General features: G+C 34.7%; 1 protein-coding gene across 27 annotated transcripts in view; it reads left to right on the top strand.

The window, feature by feature from the left end:
* Nucleotides 1–21,594, top strand: part of ROBO2 (roundabout guidance receptor 2) — a 1,334,178-nt gene that overhangs the window by 680,737 nt on the left and 631,847 nt on the right. The gene's annotated exons all lie outside the window — the stretch shown is intronic.

Below are 21,594 nucleotides of genomic sequence, written 5' to 3'. Positions count from 1 at the left end.
TCTAATCTAATACACTTATTTTACATAATTACCTATACTTCTATTATAAACTTTTCAATGATACACAAAAATATATAGGTAGAAAGCATTTTACTGCAATAAAACCTGAATCTCTTTAATATAATTTAGCCCAAACTAAAATAATGTATTCAGAATTATTAATATAGAATTGATATGAGTAGTATAGCAATAATGTTATTAATCAACTTGGAATGATGTGAATAATCTTAGTTTATGGAGAAGCATATTTTTTCTAATGTTCTCATTTCTTTTCCTTTTAAAGATTGGCCTCTTGCATAGTCTAGTACACTGAATTTATTAGACTAAATTTGTTATCTTGTAATTAGTAATCATAATTAATCTAAATTTTATCAAACATTAAAATTAGCTAAAATATATGTTATACTGAATAACTTTTAAAGATGTGTTTTAGGAAAATATTGGCTATTACATTTATAAAAGTAAGATAATCTATTTTTGCATAAAAAATGGAGCAGTTTATTTCTCTCTGGGAGGACATAATCAGTTTGAACACTATTGTTAACAATGGCTAATGTTCCTCAAAATTATTCCATTGCATATTCAACTTTAACTCAACAGGTGGGCTATTATTCAAGCAACAGTGAAGGAACAGAGTAGAACTCTTGGCTAGATACAGTTTCAACAATAACATATAAGATGCCAGTATTTCCTGAGGATTAATGATCAACTGGAAGAGCTTGTGGTCCTGGGACCATTAACTCCATGTGGTCATTAATTTTGTTGGAAATATCTTACAAGGACATTTGTAACAATTACTTCCCCTTTCTTAATACAATTTTTGGGCAAGATTTTTAAGCAACCTTTTTATTTTTGAGAATGCTCTTTTCTTACCCACGGAATATAAAACAAATCAATAGCTATCATAAGCATTAAAGCAGGTTTATATTTTTGAAACTTCACATGTCGTGTGTTTTGGCACTGTTTATTTCCTATAACTGCACAACAGAAAAGTGCATTGTTTCTTAATGAAATGGTTCCAAGTACTAAAATGCAAAATATCTATTTAAATGGCTTGTTATGTAGTAACATTGGCCAATGATAAAATTTATAAAAGCCTAAGTTGTATAATGTAGAATATTTATCTTTAGGCCGGTTACTATAGGCTAAACTTCTGTGGAGTTACTTCTGCTTTAGGAATTTTTGTTACTGCTTTTAAGATGTAGGCCAGGCCGGGTGCGGTGGCTCAGGCCTGTAATCCCAGGACTTTGGGAGGCCAAGGAGGGCGAATCATGAGGTCAAGAGATGGAGACCATCCTAGCCAACACGGTGAAATGCCATCTCTACTGAAAACACAAAAATCAGCTGGGCTTGATGGCACACATCTGTAGTCCCAGCTACTAGGGAGACTGAGGCAGGATAATCTATAGAATTTGGGAGGCAGAGGTTGCAGTGAGCTGAGATTGTGCCACTGCATTCTAGCCTGGTGATAGAGGGAGACTCTGTTTCAAAAAAAAACAAAAAAAAGATGTAAGTCAAATTCATAGTGAGGTTCTAAAACCTAGCTTTGTTGGAACTCTATAAAACATGATTTTTCCCAAAGATATGTATATTTTTAGCTAAACAAAGGTAACTATGTCTTGATTTCCTGTTACTCATTACCATAGTGACCAGGAAAGTATTAACGTTCTGTTATAAATTAAAGTTCTTGATTTTCAGGGGGGAAAAATTATATTATTTTGTAATTATCACCAAAAGAGCTTAAGAATACTACAATTATTTTAAAAACAGATTCTGTTTTTTAAATATTGTAAAAGTAATGTGTATATGTACAAAAAATAGTAATTATTGCCACCACTAGGAAAATGGAAATATAATTTACATATAATTATCACCACTAGAAAAATATGAAATAAAGTATAGAATTGTGCTTGGTTATGATATTTGTACTATAATATGGAACTATGCTATTGGCAAATTTTATATTACATATGTATACATAAGTAACCTTCACTTTTAATTGATATATGTTATTAAAATCACTAGGGAATATAATAAGTAAACCCCGAGGCTAAGACAAGATACAACAAGCAACTGAAAAGACCATGCTAAATTAAGGCACAGTGAGTTTCACACTACCTAAAATGAACGTGACTTCCTAAAAAACGGATGTCACATCTTATTGACAATAAAAGTGCCAAAAGCATGCATATTAGATTAGAGCTCAACTAATTGGAAGATGCGGGATCTCTGAAGTACAGTAATAGAAGCAGGCGCTAATCTCTGTCATGATACGCCATGTCACCACTATTTGAAATTCCGTGGGGCAATATTAATTCAAGCAGAGGTCTGAGCTACTAATAAATGAGGCAAATTGAGTCAATTACTAATTTCATGCTTTTATGATTTGGGGTTTAGCTAGATAATATCTGCAATTTAATACACTGCCCTCTAGAGATCTTGGTCGTTCACAAAGAACATGCTTTCACAGACCAATTTGCACTCTTCATTTTGTTTAAGTTCCACACTGCCATGTAGTGGGGGGAGGGGAATCATAGGCCAGTGTTATTTTCTTTCTTAATGCTTCATGTGCGACTTCCATTTGATTGAAATCTTCATCGGGGTTTATAGCTGAATTCTTTGCCTTCCAGCAGTATTTACTTGGCCCTATCTCTCTTTTGGGACCACTAGTCACAAAATATAACTCAAAACCTATGTAGCAATACATTTTATTGGGATATTGCAAAGGACTTTAGACCATCAAGAATTCATGCACTTCTAAAAAATTAGGCTGATCTCCCACGTTTTTAAAAAGCCAGCTAAAAAAATGAAAAGCCCGTGATATTTTATGCCCTCTTTTAAGAAACCTAGTGATATTTTATGTTCAAATCAGTAATTTTAAGCTGCTTTCTTTCATACCCCCATCCAACATGATACACAAGTTCGCATAGATTTTTGTACCGCTGCTGATTACCATGTTAATTTGTGCCTAAATAAGCATTTCCTTGGAATAGGTTCAAGTTCTCCAAATAATTAATTTCATTTTGTTTATAAGAATTTTTTTGCATAGCAAACACATAATGAAGTGTATTATTAATATTTTAAAAGTTTAACTCTGTCACTTAACGATAATGTAGATTTTAAAATAAAGCAATATTAAAATAAACTATAAAGATCGTTTGTCATGATATATGCTTTTATTTTTGAAAATTATACATTTCTTACTGTTAAAATACATGTGTATTTATTTGGCCAAAAGGTAATTATAAGACAAAATAAAATATTATGCAACCAATTTACTGATATGAGCAATACACCATTGTTTATCTTATGTCCTGTTAGAAAAGTAGATTTTTAAAATAATCCGTTGATGTACTCATTTTTATTGACCCTAAAGGTAAGGGTATAAGCCTTTTTTTTTTTTTTTTTTCTAGTTTCATTAAGGGCCTAATAAAAGTATATGTTAAATCATGTCTTCCCAGCTGTGGTTAACCTGATTAGAAGGAGGTCAGCAGGGGAATGGATGATTGCCAAAAACCCTCTTTGGTCGGGTCTCCACCACCAAAGTGAAGCAGTAAATTGAGAATTGAACAATTAGGTGAATAAGTCAGGCTAAAATGCACTTTCCAATGAGCTCTACCAATAATTTACATAAGTTGTGTTGTCGGAGTTTGGGCTGTAACCAAGGTCAGAAATCTACAAGAAGGTATTCTTATTTTCTCCATCTGCCAGTCCTTACTTTGGTCCATCCTCCTCTCATTTCCTTACCTTTTCTTTGAGTTATTTTGATAAGTGTCTTTATTTTCCACTTCAGTTTGCTGGCGATGGCCTGACTTTTCATACCACTGTTATTCTCAGTAGATTAATTTTCTTTGTTTCGGTCTAGAACTGAGACATTCATACCTCTGATTCTTTGTTCTGAAAACGAAGCCTAAAACAACTTCCTCTCTGAACTACAGTTTGTGCTTTGGGAGGTTAGGATCAAGGGTGAATAGATATTAGCAAAATCAAGTATCAAACTACAGAAACGGTTACCTCAGCCCTTCTGATGCTGAACATTTAAAGACTTATTCCAAAGAGAAATTTTCCCAATGTACTATTTGGAAAATTAATGTATATAACATAAAATATTATGCCATAAATCACTATTTGTAGAAGAAATGTTAGATCTGTATTTTCATTTGTATTATCTCCCTAAACACCTTATTCACATGATAATTAAATACTTGCTGAGTATCAATACCTTTGCATTCTTATATATACTGAACAGCAAAATTGGTAGTTTATTATTAGGGGAAGAAAGTCATTTAACATGAAACTGTTAAAATGTTAAGAAAGTAAGTTTCATAGAGTAGACAGTAATAAAAAATATTTATGGAGAATGTAATATAAATTTGTTATTTGTAAGTACTTTATATGGGATATTATAGCTACTTACAGATTGGGAAAGTGAGGCAAAGAAAAATTACATAAATTGACCAATGAAACAGAGCAGACAAGAAATACATTTTGAATCTGGGCAGGCCGATTCTGCTCTTTATCACCCTATTGTGGCCTAATGAACATAAACAATATGTAATATGATAAAATATATAATTTTCATTTCCCATTATACTCTCTGTAAGTAGCTAGGGGTGTTTCTTTAAACTTGATCCACCTTTTAAGCAACACTTGAGCTGACATATTTGTAACTAACCAACACATTTTTAGGATGACATTTGAAAAAAAAAAGAGATAATAGATTATTATGCCAGAGCAATAAAATTTAATTTAAATCATTATACTGTGTTTGGAGAAGATTTTCTCCTATGCGCTCTAATTTCTCAACCAGTTACATTTCCATATTTCAATAAGATTGGGTATTTAGCATAAGAAAACTGAGATAAGACTAGAGAGAGATCTGGCAGGATATTTGGGACAAAGCAGTTCAACAAGTTATAATGACAGTGACATCAAATTTTCTTACATAGTTTGTCTGTGTGTGTATGTGTGTGTCCACAGGCACATACGCGGTGGGCATGCATCAACAGGGGCATACTTATGTTTCCTTAAGACCTAAAAGGTTTATTATTCACTTTTGTTGCTCCTGAATCCTATGATTAGCATTATACCTAAGGCTTTAAATTAATTAATCCTTTATATTTATGTTTTAGACCTTGAGATCTAATAGATCTCAGCGTAGTAAGGCTATTATTTTCCTTTTGAACTCCAGTAAGTTATATTATGAAACCTATTGAAAAAATATTTCTGGGGAGGGATAGCCTGGGAGAAATGCCAAATGTGGGTGAAGGGGAGAAAGGAAGCAAAACACACTGCCATGTGTGTACCTATGCAACTGTCTTGCATGTTCTGCACATGTACCCCAAAACCTAAAATGCAATAAAAAATTAAAAAAAAAAAGAAAAAATATTTCTGCTTTAATTTTCTTTACTCTCCCCTACTCCTTCAAAAAGTAAAATAAAATGAAAAACTATAATGCAGAATTTTAGGGTAGCTATTGCTAACTCAGTGGGATTCACCACGATGTGTTTTCTTTCTTTCAAAATTACTGTTCTGAAAACCTTAGCTTTTCTTAGCTGGTCTTTCTTCAAATTAACCAGGTAGCTTTCCAGCCTACCTATTTCCAGTTAGAATATATGGGCACAGCTATATATTACAACGCAAAATCATTAATAGCAAAAATGAGACAAAATTGCAAAGGTATCTATCATTTAAATTTCTTCATGAACATAACTATTTAGGAAATCAACATATTAAAGTCAATAAATACTAGCCCTATATAATGTTGACAGTTTTTTTTTTAAACCATGGTATTCAAAATATAATTCAATGCTATTAACATTACCCTGTAACAGCCATTGAAACTGTTACAGTAGGTAGCTAGTCAGACATAAGCAGAGCAGGAGAGAGCTCCCCCTGGCCCCCCAGCACACACCAAGAATGTCAGGTGACCATCAAGTGATGGTCAGGCCGTTGTTAACTGCCTCTCTAAAATAATAATTGGTTGCAGCCAGTGCTAGGGAGTCTCCCTATAGATAGAAAACACCTGAAACTGGTGAACAGCAGCTTCCGGTTAAGATCTCAGGAGTTGGGTGAATGGGCTCAAGCAGGCGGATCAAGAGACAAAATAGTGAGTTTAACCAGTATGTGACCTTCTAGGGACATTCGGCTGGTAAGGGAAGAACATCGCAAGTAAGCCTGCCTACAATTTCATTAAACACACTCTGCATGTTGGCCTCCCAAGTGCTGGCAGGACACTGCTCATTGTGGCAGCCCACCCAAGGGAAGAAGCTGGAAGAAGGGCAGCGAGACCCCAGAAACATGCCAGGATGTAAAAGTCAGAAGGTCAGAATGGTCACTTGTCTTTCAAGTTCCCTACTTGGCTCTCTTTCAAGTGTACTCAACTTTGTTTTCATTCTGGCTCTAAAGGTTTTTAATAGACTTTCACTACTGGTCTAAAACGTGCCCAGGTCTCTTCCATCTTAAGCTCCTCAGTAGAATTTTCTCTTCTGAGGAGGCAAGATTGAGGTTGCTGCAGATATGTATGCAGACCCTTATGGGTTCACCACTGGTTAAAAAAAAATAACAATAAGAAAAATAGTATTTTTACCTATGGGTAATGATGGCTAAAGAGTTCATTCAAACTACTGTGTAGTATGCTGTATTGCAATATTCTATGTTATTAAATTATAAGTAGTTAACCTAAGTGCAGTATCATCCCACAATATGCATTGTTTTCTAGTTTTCACTTTCTGCCTGTAGTCTACCATCATCAATGCCAATTACAATGAAATGTTGCTCATATTTCTACGATCATTGTCAGCTAAGATTTCTGTGTTTGTTCAGGGGAGTTGTGTAAGTCATGGTTCCACAATGCTGCTTTGTTTTGTTTTGCTTTTTATTATGGGATTCATTATGTTTTGAGGGATTTGAAGAGATAATAAATTGATAATTCAAGGAAAAAAATTCTTTACCATAGAAAATCTAAATATAGCCCTAATGTTAGAATACCATACAATGCTTTTGGTATATTATTATGCATAGCATGAAGATCCTGACATTTATTGATTTGCAATAAGAAACCAAGTGAATACATTGTTAGTGGGAGTAGAAAGGTTTCAACTATCAGAGAAAATAGAGTGTGGCACAGTTCAAAAAGCTCTAAATTTGTGTGTTTTATCCCAGTAAGGCTATTGACCCCAGCCTAAAGGACATATATCCTCAAATTCATGGTTATTTGAAAAGGCTTTAATCAGATATTCCCTCTGGTATACATATAAAAAACCATATAAATGTTAAGGAGTCACCCCTGATAAAGATCTATGACCAAATAGAACTTCCAGTTCTTCATTGTGGGTATTTGTTTTGTTCTGAGTGTGAAATGTATGCCTAGAACATAGACCTTCTTGTTAAGAGAAAATTTATTATCCTATAGTATAAGCAAAACACATTGTTACAACTAGATTAATTTCTAACAGAATTACCAAAGGACTAACAGAATTACCAAAGAACATTGTACACTAAAAGTAAGTCAGAAAAGGACAGATAAGCTGGAGAAAACATATATGAGACCCATGACAGTAGCGTGTTTTCAGTTTTAGGTTATTTGTCTCCAAATAGCCTTGCATTTTCTAAAAACCATTCTATAGAAGCTATCTATATCCATGTATTACTATATATATATATATATTTAACTTTTGTAAAAAAAAAAATGTATGCCTATTTAAAGCTCTACTCCTAAGTGACAGTTACACATCAGTTACCATTACTGAAATACATCTCTGAAGAAGACTTAATGCCACCCTGGTAAAAATAGCAGTGGGTTATTGAAGATCACACATTCTAAGTTCTCACTCCGTAATTTCGTGAGAAAAAAACGATGTGCTTGGACCAATTTGTCATGGGAGAGAACTATATGAAATGTTGGCATAATATCAAATTTTTCCTAAAAATAAGATTTTTTTTTTCTATATGAAGGGCCTGATGTCCCTGTTGCTGAACAGAAATCTATCTTCCCTGCCAGAAGTAGCATCTGAGTCACAAGAAATGAGATAGCTTGAGGTCTAGTCTCTCAGTTTTTGAGGCCAATTTTCTACCATTATTATTCTAAAAAATTAAAAAAAAATCAAAGGTTTTCTTTTTTTCTTTTTATTTTTTGAGATGGAGTCTCACTCTGTCATCCAGGCTGGGGTGCAGTGGCGCAATCTTGGCTCATTGCAGCCTCCTCCTGCCGGCTTCAAGTGATTCTCCTGCTTCAGCCTTCTGAGTAACTGGGATTACAGGTACCCGCCACCACACCTGGCCAATTTTTGGATTTTTATTAGAGATGGTATTTCACCATTTTAGCCAGGCTGGTTTCTAACTCCTGTTTGCAAGTGATCCACCCACCTTGCTTCCCAAAGTGCTAGGATTCAAGGTGTGAACCAACGTGCCCAGCCTAAGAACTCAAAGGTTTGTACTTAGAAAAAAATAGTTTCAAGAAAAATAAAAACATTCTTGATTTCAAAGCTTCTGACTTAGTCAGTCTTTGTTCTATCTTCTAAGAAGAGTTACTAATAACGTTGGAATCTATTGTTGTTTAAAAAAATACATGTAAAACATCACTCTTAGCAACTCCTGTCTTGAAAAGTGAAGGAATAAAGAGTTTGTGAAATTCAAATATAACTTAGAGGAAATAATCCCCAAAGTCACATACAAATTATTCAGAATAAATCTTTGCTTGTTCTAGATCACTCTCTCCAAAATATCTTCATTCATATCATGATTTCTTAATATTACTTTGATATAGTGCTTGCAATTTTCTAACTAAAGATTGGTTTGGTTAATGACCTTCTTTAAAAAAAAATGCAGAGATGTCCCTTGTATCATGTTTTGCATTTTTTTGTGATTACAAAGAATGAACTTTATTATATATACATTATACATTAACACACGTGACTCGTTAAAAGTTTAATAGATGCTTTATACTTTTTATCTCAACTTTCAAATTTAGATCATGGGAAACATATTTTTTAAATGTGTGCAAAAGTATCTTCCCTTCTGTGCCACTGTAAGGGGTAATCAGCAGAGCAGCAGCAGCCCTGGGAACTATTTAGAAACACTCTTACCCCCTTCTCCACCTTCCCTTGCACACTTTTTGAATCAGGATACCTAGCTGTGGGGCCTAGGAGTCTGTGTGCTAACAAGCTTGTTAGGTCATGCCTAAGTTTTAAAAGCAGTGATGGTTCATAAGAAAATATGAAGTATGATTATTTTTTTAGTGATAAACATATATTTCACTTATAGTAAATTTAAATCTGATATGCTTGTTCCCCCCCATTCCTATGTGCAATAACCTTTTCATTATCACACTGTAACACTTTACTGTCATATTAACTACTTCTTTTTTAAATATATATATATATATTTTTTTTAATTGAACTTTAGGTTCTGGGGTACATGTGCAGAACATGCAGGACGGTTGCATGGGTACATACATGGTGATGTGGTTTGCTGCCTCCATCTCCATCACCTATATCTGGCATTTCTCCCCATGTTATCCCTCCCCAACTCCCTACCCTCTGTTGTCCCTCCCCTAGTCCCCACCAATAGAACCCAGTGTGTGATGCTCCCCTCCCTGTGTCCATGTGTTCTCATTATGCAACACCACTTATGGGTGAGAACATGTGGTGCTTGATTTTCTGTTCTTGTGTCAGTTTGCTGAGAATGATCGTTTCCAGATTCATCCATGTCCCTACAAAGGACATGAACTCAACATTATTTATGGCTACATAGTATTTCATGGTATATATGTGCCATGTTTCCCTTGTCCAGTCTATCATCAATGGGCATTTGGGTTGGTTCCAAATCTTTGCTATTGTAAAGAGTGCCACAATAAACATATGTGTGCATGTGTCTTTATAATAGAACAATTTATAATCCTTTGGATATATACCCAGTAATGGGATTGTTAGGTGAAATGGAATTTCTATTTCTAGGTCCTTGAGGAATTGCCACACTGTCTTCCACAATGGTTGAACTAATTTACACTCCCACCAACAGTATAAAATTGTTCCTTTTCCTTCACATCCTCTCCAGTATCTGTAGTCTCCAGATATTTTAATGATCGCCATTCTAACTGTGTAAGATGGTATCTCGATGTAGTTTTGATTTGCATTTCTCTAATGACCAGTGATGATGAGCATCTTTTTATATGTTTATTGGCCTCATATATGTCTTCTTTTGAAAAGTGTCTGTTCGTGTCCTTCACCCACTTTTGAATGGGTTTGTTTATTTTTTTCTTGTAAATCTGTATTAGTTCTTTGTAGATTCTGCATATTAGCCCTTTGTCAGATGGGTAGATTGCAAAAATTTTTTCCCATTCTTTTGGTTGCTGGTTCACTCTAATGATTGTTTCTTTTGCTATGTAGAAGCTCTAAAGTTTAATTAGATTTCATTTGTCTATTTTGGCTTTTGTTGCCAATGCTTTTTGGTGTTTTAGTCATGAAGTCCTTGCCTATGCCTATGTCCTGAATGGTTTTGCCTCAGTTTTCTTCTAGAATTTTTATGATGTTAGGTCTTATGTTTAAGTCTTTAATCCATCTGGAGTCTTGTTAAAAGGCTTTCAGGCACTCATACCTCAGTGCAAATTGGTTTAGTTAGCATGTGTCCATCCTAATGGCTCTATTTAAATAGGAAGAGGAAAAGATAAGTTGCATACCACACTTTGGTGGGACGGGCTCCTGAGACTTCTTTGGTCCCTAAAATAAGAGAAAGGTTTATTTTGTTTACTTTTTGTTTGTTTCAAAGTTGGTAAATGAGTGCACAAGGTTATCTACATATCGTTAAATGCTAGCATTGAATAACCATCTTTGAGAAAACAGAAACTATCTTTTTCTTGCTGTGCTATGTACCCATTAACAATCAAAACTAGAAATTTAGACTCTTTCCATTAGTAACATACTTTAGATATGATAATGATCAAATATGACTTTGTGTACTGGCTTTGGACTTAATTATTTCTAATGCTGTTTCTACTGGAAAGCACATGTTGAGTTCTCACAAACTTTAAAGTTTTTTACTGCATTGGAAAAGTTGGAAACTGCTTTCATTGGTGACTCTTTTCTTTCCTAATTAGAAGTGATTGACTCTAAAATGATTGCAGTGAGCAAACAGAATAACAACAGTGTAATAATAATAAAACATTTGTTGTCTAATTTTATCTGAAATCCTAATCAGAAGCATGCTTAATGACTTCTTCACAATAGCAAGTAAGAAATTCTTATTTAGTTTTTTTTTTTTTTTTTGTAGCAAATCTTTACTGAGGGCATATTATGCTCCAGATAGTGTGCAAAGCTATATAGACACAGTGCTTAAAAATAGGTGTACTAGATACCTGTTGTTTGAGAAATTACAGTTTTATGAAATTATATTTTGAGTTCTCCTGGAAAAACTTATGTTAATATTTTGGGCTTACCCTCCCATAAACCACAGAAATATACTAGAATTTTCTGCATTTCACCAACAACTAAATGAAATGTTACAAGAAGCAATGTAATACAAACATATCAGAGTTATAAAACCCTTATATTAATATTGTGACTTTTTAAATTAATTTAGAAGTAGGAATAATCTGAACATAAGTTTATTTTACACTAGAAATAAATAAGCAAAAGAAAAAGTCAAAATGATAAGGCACTCACAGCAATATTAGAAAGAAGCTCCATAAGTTATGTCTGGCCACCATCTGAATTGTTATATTCACTCGAAACTTTTTGAAAATTATTTGTTATCAGCCATCCTTGATTCAAACTGATCTTTTAATGTTGAGTACATTTATACCGAGTATTTTCATTCTAAACTATGGTGGCTTTTGAAAGAGAGTTTAACAAAGTAAACTAGTCATTCTTTATTTTATTCTATTAATTGTGTAAAATTGTTCTATTTTGGTGTCTTCCGGGTCTGATGTTACTGCATGATTAAGTAAAGCATTGCTGAGAGCATCTCCTATCATGATTAACTAATACACAATCAAATATGTGTTCACCAGTTTGTCTGCCCCAGTATTATAGATCTGCTTATTGTCTTTTTGTGAATAAATTAATAGGATGAGTAAAAATAAGTATTAATACATAATTAATGAGTGCTAGATTCTTCTGCTTATTCTGAGATAAATTATTTCAGTATCTAAAATCCCATAGTTACATGCTACCTCATATTTTACAGAAAGTTTTGTTTGAGGTATATTAAATAGAAATAATTGTTACTGTTTCAAGGATGCATGGAAAAGACAAATTACAACATTTTCATCTATATTGCTCACTTTAATAGATAAATACTTTTATATATGTGACCGTATGCGTTAAAGCATTTTAATCTGATCTGATAGTAAATAGATATTTGACCTGATAGCAGATGAATAATGTTATACCTTACAATGAACTTCTATTTCTCCTATTATTATATTTCTCCTGTGGAATGATAGTACTTATTGAACAGTATAATACATGAGGTCAATTTTGGAGTCTATTGTTCTTTTACACTTTTATCAATTACTCTGCTCACTAACTGACAGCACGATCCTTCTAGATGATGCTAAATCAGAAGGGTTTCCTAATATCTTAGGGCACATGGAGGAAGATTGAAATGGTTTTCAAAGATTAGAGAAGTGTTTTATGAAAGCAATGTAATTATTATGTGACAAGTGAAAAGAAATATCAGTACTGTAAAAAGAGAAAGATACCAGATCAAGAGTGACGTGAGAGATAAGATTGCATAAGTTGAGCTTCTGATGTCTCAGTTTTGCATAATGTATCCTCACTGGGCATATCACTTAGATTTTGCTGCATAAGTATTGACAACAAAACATACTGGCTTAAAACAATAATGATTTTATTTTGCTTATGAAACTATGGGTCTGCAATTTGGTTATTCTGATCTAGGCAAGTCTTTCTCTTACATTGCAGCAGTTGCCATGTTAGCTGGGAAATGGCCTAAAATGACCTAAGAGGAGAGAAGAGCTTATCTCAGTCCCATATGCTTTCTCATCATCTAGGAGACTAGCCAGGGAGTATTCACATTTTGGTGCAGGCTTCCAACAGGGAGCACAAAAGACTGTAAAGCTTCTTGAGTCATGGGCTCAAAACAGTTCAACATCACTTCCACTGTATTCTGTTGGCCAAAGCGAGCCACAAGACCAGCTCAGAATTTCGGGTGGAGAGATTCTATCTCTTCCTCGGAGATTCCACAATGTATTGAGATCAGTTTTACAACCTGACAGAGTAAATAGTTATTATACTGACCTATAGATTAGGGAGCATTGATTGTCGCTTATTTTAGAAGGACAAATTGGTTGATACTTGCATTCCTCTATTATGATAGATAATGCAGATAAGGACATACCACATATAATAAAGATGAGGAAGACATTGAAAAGAAAAGAAAAGCTAGATTGTATAAAATATTAACCCAAGACAGAGAGAGAAAAAGAGAAATGGAAAGTATTCTCAAGAAATCTGGACCAAAAATTTAAAGACAAAGGTCATAGCCTTTGGTAGTATTCACAATGTTTAACATACGTACTTTATAGAATTTCAAGAAACTTCCACATATATTTAATCCCCACATGACAAAAATAACATATGTGTAATACTCTTAATAGTAAGACAAATGTTATTACTAACAATTTATATGTGTGGAAACTGAGGCTCATAACATACCTTGTGTAATGGTTACTTTATACATAACGGTATTTCCTTTTAGGGAAAAAGTCATACAGGTAATTGAGTACAAAAACCCTTCACATCTTGATATTCTCAAGTGAGAGCACAACTAGCCTATGACTAATTTTCACGCCGGGGGAGTTTGGTGATTAATGAAGCCTATGTGCTGGCAGTTCTCTGGAAAGGTTGAATTAAGTATACCTTCTCATACACCCTGCAGAAAGCCTTGCCAAGTATATTAAGGGTGTAAGCCTGATCATAGAAAACATTTTTATTTGCTTAGTAAAACACTTTTTAATTGATCTTAATATTTATATCTACTTATGGAGGCAGTCGCGGCAAGGCTTCAACTTCTAAGTATTTAATTTACTACTAGCTCAAATTAATATTTATATTCAAAATCAATGACACTGTATTAATGTTCGTACGAACTTTCTCCCAAATTAGTCCAAATCCACAGGTCTTCTGTGTTTTATAGTCAGGCTTTCTGCTCGGAGTGATGATGTACTTACAGAATACATTTTCACTCATCTACTGAGAGAAGTTCTTTTCTTTTTTTTTATAACTGTAAAATGAGCAATGATCTTTAACACCTGTTAATAAGTAAAGAGATTGTGGAATCAACTCTTGTTTCTTTTTTTTTGAGACAGAGTCTCACTGTTACCCAGGCTAGAGTGCAATGGTATAAACTCTGCTCACTGTGACCTCCACCTCCCAGTTTCAAGTGATTCTCCTGCCTCTGCCACCCGAGTAGCTGGGACTGCAGGTGCCCACCACTATGCCTGGCCTCAGCTGATCTGCCAACCTCAGCCTCTCAAAGTGCTGGAATTACAGGTGTGAGCTACCACACCTGGCTGAACTCTTGTTTCATTACTCAGACTCAGGATTAGTACTGTTGCCTACAGCCTGGATGGTTTTCAATCTGACCATAAGTAAGAGAGTGAACTCAAAGTTATTACAAATAAAGGCAATAACCTCCTTGTAGATAATTGAGGTTACCTATAAGACCCTTACTCCATATAACAGTTACCTTTTATGAAGAGAAAAATGTCCAACATGCCTGCTGTTATTTATACTCTTTTTTGAACCTATGTCTTTACAACAGAACAGAAGCAAATGCTTTTGGCATAGGAATCCTTGTTAAAATAACATTACACAGTTTAGAAATGTCAATCTTGTTTTATCCCCTGGAGAAACTGTATTCCAGCTAATGGTATTCATTCTAGTCATAATTACAGAAATTTCAGTTCTTGACTAAATACAGAAAAGGCTCACATTTAGCAAGAAATGTGTGTCAAGATTGATAACATGCATGAAGAGCCCTTGGGAGTTCTGTAAAATACATGTTTCCACAGTTGTATGCTTTCTGCCACCGTTAAGGCTCCTAACGCAGGCCTTCCTCCACTGTTCTGGTTTTCATCTTTGTAAGCAGGTACTTTCCGATTTAGTATAGAAACATATATACCTTTGTGTTCTTTATCTGTTTCATGAGTTGTTTTTCTTAAAAACTGGTAAAGTTGAAGATATGGATAAATTTTTATTGCTTTTGTATCCTCCTGCAACTAGCACAATACATGATATACAGCAGGTGTTCACCACATACTTCCTGGTAAATTTCTGGCTATCTGTACCCTTTTGCTCCCAAAGTTTTCAGATTTATTGGCTTCCCCCTTATATTACACTTCCACCTGAGTCTAGATGGCTTGATTAATAATGTCCAGTGAGAAAAGGAAAAAAGAATCACGTCTTGATTTTGGCCAAAAATACTTCGCAAAACCTTTAAGAACTGTCTCCTTAGAAACAGACCATTGAGAAAGTTATTTCACTCATATGTTGGGATCAGATGTACATGAACTCTATAAACCTGAGTGATTCACTTATATCTTCACATATAACTGGTAGGTCAATGAAGGTCTTAGAGTCCTCTAAGAATCATTAAAACAGCAGATTTTAACTGCTAACCACCCAAGAGATTAACACCCTGCCTCCAGAGCTCTCGTTTGCCAGCCTCTCAGTCTGAATGCTTCTCCCTGAGTTTCTCTTCTTCTTTTTTTGATGGAGTCTGACTCTGTTGCCATGGGTTCAAGCAGTGGTCTTGCCTCAGTCTCCCGAGTAGCTGGGACTACAGGCACACGACACCACGCCCAGCTATTTTTTGTATTTTTAGTAGAGACAGGGTTTCACTATGTTGACCAGGATGGTCTCCATCTCTTGACTTCATGATCCGCCTGCCTTAGCCTTCCAAAGTGCTTTTAATAAGTCAGTAAAAGGTTACAGGAGTGAGCCACCTCGCCCAGCCCAGTTTCTCTTCTTATTCAAGTTCCCTCATCTCCTGTTAAGTTCCAACTAGTCTAAGAATTTGCTACTTATTTCAGGCAGAGTGGTTGTTCCTTCTTCTGAACTCTTTCAATATTTATGTTTGCAAACAGCCATTAGGAACTATTAATATTTACCTGGCATTTTAATAACCTTTTTTCTATGCATGGCTTCTTCAAATGTCTTAACAATCCCTGAAGACAGAGATAGAATCTTACATGTCTTTGTATGCAAAGTTTCTATGACACAGCTTTGAAGGTAGCAAATAACTGTAAACATTTTTAATGACAATGTTTATTAAAGAAAGTTATTTTGAGTATAAATAAGTGGAGTGGCAGTGGAAAATGCATATATAAAGTGATAGTAAAATAAATTAATAAAAAATGCCTTTCATATCTAAAGTGCTTTTTAGTTCAAAAGTGTGTTCACAGATGCTACCTCATTTGTTACATATATTTGTAAAATCTGAATAATGAAATGCTTTAGATACAGAGGTAATTTCCAAAGCATGACATGACAAGCTGTGAGTCTTAACATATCTAGTTTAGCGCCATATATTCAAGAGTTGGGATGAAGTTTTATAAGTGTGCCCAACAGATATTGTTTCTGTGCATGCTAAATTTCTAGATATGAGTGCCAACTCTAAAACGGTGAATTCTGGTTTCACCTGAGAACAAAGAAGTAACAGGATAGTTTCACTTCTTTCTCCTTCTAAAATTATGTTGCATAAATGAAACCTGATACCATACTTTGAGCAAAAGTAGGGCAAGAACAAAGCTATTACTTTAAAGCAGACTCATTTTCCAGCAGAAATCCAAATTGGAATGTCAGCTAATGCCAGTAGTATCAGAGTTTTGGCTACAAAACCATCAGTTTACTGACTTATTAACAGTTCATAAAATGTATGGCATTCTTCTGGTTCTCGTCACTGGTGAGCATATGCTCTGAATTCACAACAGGCTGAAGCACCATTTCATCGATATTAAAATAGTTGTGAGTATGACAATAGAAATATTACAAACCACAACAGAAATACGATGCTTATTCAATGAACAGCAGATCTTTATGGATGTGATCGGTGATGGACAACTCTGCCAAACACATGCACGGGGGTTTTGAGAGGGGATTTTGAAGGGAGATTTTTGAGGTTTTTCTAAACGGTGAAAATTGTAACTTCTTCATTTCATAAACATCATCGTGTTTCAAATCTATGATTCTTCTAGACCAGAATTCCAAATGGGCTAATGGTGCCAAGATTCTTTACGTGTGGCGAGGTCTTTCTGAAAACATCAAACTCAAACAGTAATGACATTATGAACATCCTTCTAATCCTTGATGAGCTAACAGTTCTAGGACTATATATGGAGTTGTTCTTTTCTTTTTGCTCCAAAACCACTGAGTGCCTAATACATTGTGTTGCACATGTGTGTGACTATCTGCTTAGAATGTGAGCTGCTCAAAGTTAGGGATCCTGTCCTCTTCTTTGCGTGTCCTCACTATTCACTAATTTTCACAATATAACTGTCTAGCAAAATAACTATCCCAAATCAGGACATAATGAGTTTTTAAATGAAAGTATTTTTAAGTTTACTATATTATAGGAGAGAGTATGGTAATATACTTGTAGACATGTATATGAATCTTGTATTATTATCATGTGTGAATTTCTCTTAAAATAAATTTAACCTTTAAATCACATTAACATTTATAGTACTAAATTTCTTAGTGTTCAAAATAATAATTTATTTGTCCCTAGATTATCTGTTTTATGTTATATAAATGACCCTATGGCCTATATTATGGGACTCAACAAATTAATTCTAAATTTATTAATGTTATTAGCATATGTCTTAACTTATACACCAAAGAAAATTTTTCTATCTCTAAAAATTTTATAATACTTGTATATATTCAAAATTTACATCTTAAGGAAGACTCTGGCTATACTTAAGGGTGTGACTTGTATTGATAATACTTTATTTTGTCTTAAAATATTTTTCATATTTTATCATGATCTATTTTATAATCACCAATAATTTGAAATTATAAAGTTAGTACTTTAATAAAGTAGCTTTCAAATATTAAAAAATCCAATTACTATTAGAATTAAATAATAGTCATGATTCTGCTTAAGTTTAGTATTAAAAAGGGACAGCTTCAGTTCCCACGAAGATTTAATACAAAAATATAATAATTCATTTAAGCTTTGAAGTTTCTAGTCTTGTCTAAACACTGGCAAATAATTTCAAGTTGGATTTCAGTCTTCAATTATATCTTTTTTTCTCAGCCTCTAAATCCCACTCATAGATAATTAGTAATTTAGTTGTGGTTTATGTTACCTTTTTATGTTTTTCTTTTTGATCTGGCACACCCATGAAAGTCAGAGAAACAGTACAATAATATTTACTTAATCTTTGTTCAGAATACATATTAAAGAAAGAGGCAAATACCTACTCAAACATTCATGTATGATGACAACTTCAAAGCATTCTGATGACTGACCATATGTCTAGAAATACAGTGTAATTAAGGTAGATCAGAAATATTCCTAAGAGTCTTTTATAGTTTGACCACAATGAAATAAAGGAGAAAGCAAGCTATCTCTTGAGTGCGTTGATTATATTATCCTCTAGTTTTTATCTCTATGCAGATTTTCTAATATTTTTCGATATACATTTGTGAATATAGTTGATGCATAATAAATATTCTTTGTAACGTACCACCTTTGTAGTACCTTCAATTACGTGGAAGCAATAACTTTCATGAAATAAGAATCAGCACCTTCCTTCTACAGTTCCAAAAGCATACTGATCTCTTGATAATCACTGTTCCCATAGCTGAAGATATGGCAGCTGGACACCTCCCTATCTAGGAAAAATTCAGAAGAGGCAATAAGATAAGAAATTTCTTTCAGAGGAACACTTTAGTGATATTACCTAGCTCATAGTGCTGTGAGGATAAATTAGATAGTGTGTATAAACTAGTTTGAAAAGTACGTTGTACATACTAAATGCTCAACACAGGAACAATTATTATCACCTTTAGTCTTTGTTTTGTTCCCAGGCCTTTGTTCACAGCCACATCTCTACTAAGACTGACTGCGGGGTAGACTTTCCAGATATGGACAGAGTCTCACTCTGTCCTGCAGGCTGGAGTGTAGTGGCGCAGTCTTGGCTCACTGCAACCTCCACCTCCCAGGTTCAAGCAAATCTCCTACCTGGGCCTCCCGATACAAGCACTTGCCACCATGCCCTGCTAATTTTTGTATTTTTAGTAGAGATGGTGTTCTGTCACATTGGCCAGGTTGCTCTTGAACTCCTGACCTCAGGTGATCCACCCACCTCGGCCTCCCAAAGTTCTGGGGTTACTGGTGTGTGAGCCGCTGCACCCAGCTGACATGGAGGTTCTTTAATCAGATCCAGTGAATCTTTTCTGGAAAGGTTGTGAGATGCGTGTTTTCCTTTTCTGCCTAGGAGTGATCTAGTCAGATGCTCTCGTAGAGGCATTTCTTAAGAAAGTGGCAGTCTCAGAATAAATAACCAAACATAAAACATGGTGTTTTTTTTTTTTCTTTTTCTTTTTTTTTTTTTTTGAGATGGAGTTTCGCTCTTGTTACCCAGGCTGGAGTGCAATGGCGCTATCTCGGCTCACCGCAATCTCCGCCTCCTGGGTTCAGACAATTCTCCTGCCTCAGCTTCCTGAGTAGCTGAGATTACAGGCACGTGCCACCATGCCCAGCTAATTTTTTGTATTTTTAGTAGAGACTGGGTTTCACCATGTTGACCAACATGATCTCAATCTCTTGACCTCGTGATCCGCCAGCCTTGGCCTCCCAAAGTGCTGGGATTACAGGCTTTAGCCACCATGCCTGGCAAAACATGTTTTTATACAGAAATGTATGCTCATTTATTTGATTTTTTTCAGTTGATAAATCAGTTTTTAAAAACTTTGAAAATCTTTCATTCTTATCTGAATCAAAGATAATTTTTAGTGCATTTATAATAAAGGTCTATATCATAAACTCTGGGTACATCAATGACAACTATTTTGTTATCATGTTTAACTTTTAGAAACCTCAGGATTTAATGACTATTGACATTTATTAAATCTCCATAGCTCTTTTGCTTGCTTTCTCAAATATAAGAATAAGCTTTTGGCTTGTAATCCTGCCAATGGTATGAAAAGAAGAAAGAGGTATAAAGAAAATCCATAGGCAACAATGGTTTCAGCTTTTAGTTCTTTGTTGCTTGCTGGCAACTAGTTGACTAATAGTTCAGCACTGAAAGTAGAAGGAGAGACTGCAATTGAAGCTCTGCCTGCTCCCACGTTGTACTCCCTGTGAAAACAGAAACCCTGTTAGATCAGTCACTTGCCTCAAGCTATACAACGTCCATGGTTTTTCTAACTTATCCAGGAAAGCAATCTAAACCAAATGTCTAAATTCACTTGAAAGCTGCTTATCATCAAAGTTCCCATTCATGCTTTTCGGACCAAAATAATTATTGAGAGATCTGTAGCAGAGTCAGAAGAAAGCCCCACTTACGGTGTAGGCATTTTGCTTTCAGTAAAATGTTTTAGTGCTGATATTTGTTTTCTCAAATATTTTTCAGACAGTTTTCTAAAGCAGTGTCATGATCATGACATAAACCATTCTTTCTATAAAGTTAGACTCCATCTACCTTAGCAGCTTTATCAGGTTTCTCATACAGTCCCCATCTTACACATTTCAGACGCAGTATTCCCCAGAAATACCACGCCTTGCATAGGTGTCCAAGGAAGAGAATGGGGTCATGGGTTCTTAGTTTTTGTTTCTGGTTGGGCCAGTTAAGTTCCTTCTTCATCCCTCTTCTCCGCTTATCTCTAAGGACAGAAACTAAAAACCATGCCTTCAGGCTGCTAAAGCCTAAAACAAAACAAAACAGAACAGAGCAACAACAAAATAAGAAAGGCTAGGCAAGCTTGGTAGGCTTTTCCCTTTGCCTACACTTTTCTACCCACTGCTCAGATCTTGTCAAACCTATCCCCATTCAAACGACAAGAACGCTGGAAAGCGTTTCCTCACTCCATGGCTGCTGCATCTCTGTGGTGTGTCAGGTACTGCATTTTAAGTATCTGAAAACACAGTTTGCCTCCAAACACCCTGGGAGTTTCTAGCCCAGGTTTTTACATTTGTAGTGACGAGCACCAAGCACAGTTTCTGGAACAAATTTGATCCTATTTTCCTGTTAATTGACAACAACTCACCATTTGTTTGGCATATAATTCCTTATATTTGTTGTTCAATATATTTTATAAGTAAAATGGACACATGCTATAACAAAAGGGATCATTCAGTTCTAATGAACTAATTTACGCTTCAAAATAGGCTTGATGTTTTGATAATGAGAAAAGAAAGTTTTGTTTAAAGTGGTGTACATATGAATCTTCTTTGAGGACTAATAAATATTGTACTTTATGGAGTAAAGGGAAGAAAATTAGAATGATATAAATGACAGTAAGAAGGCTGTAGGGAGACAAGACTAGTCTTATCTTGATGAACAAACTATCATATATGCATTCTATATGAAAACTACATGCAAAATATTATATATGCATCCTA

Source organism: Callithrix jacchus, chromosome 21 (assembly GCF_049354715.1).
Source record: "Callithrix jacchus isolate 240 chromosome 21, calJac240_pri, whole genome shotgun sequence".
Lineage (NCBI taxonomy): Eukaryota > Metazoa > Chordata > Mammalia > Primates > Cebidae > Callithrix > Callithrix jacchus.
This window is presented reverse-complemented; position numbering and strand designations above follow the sequence as displayed.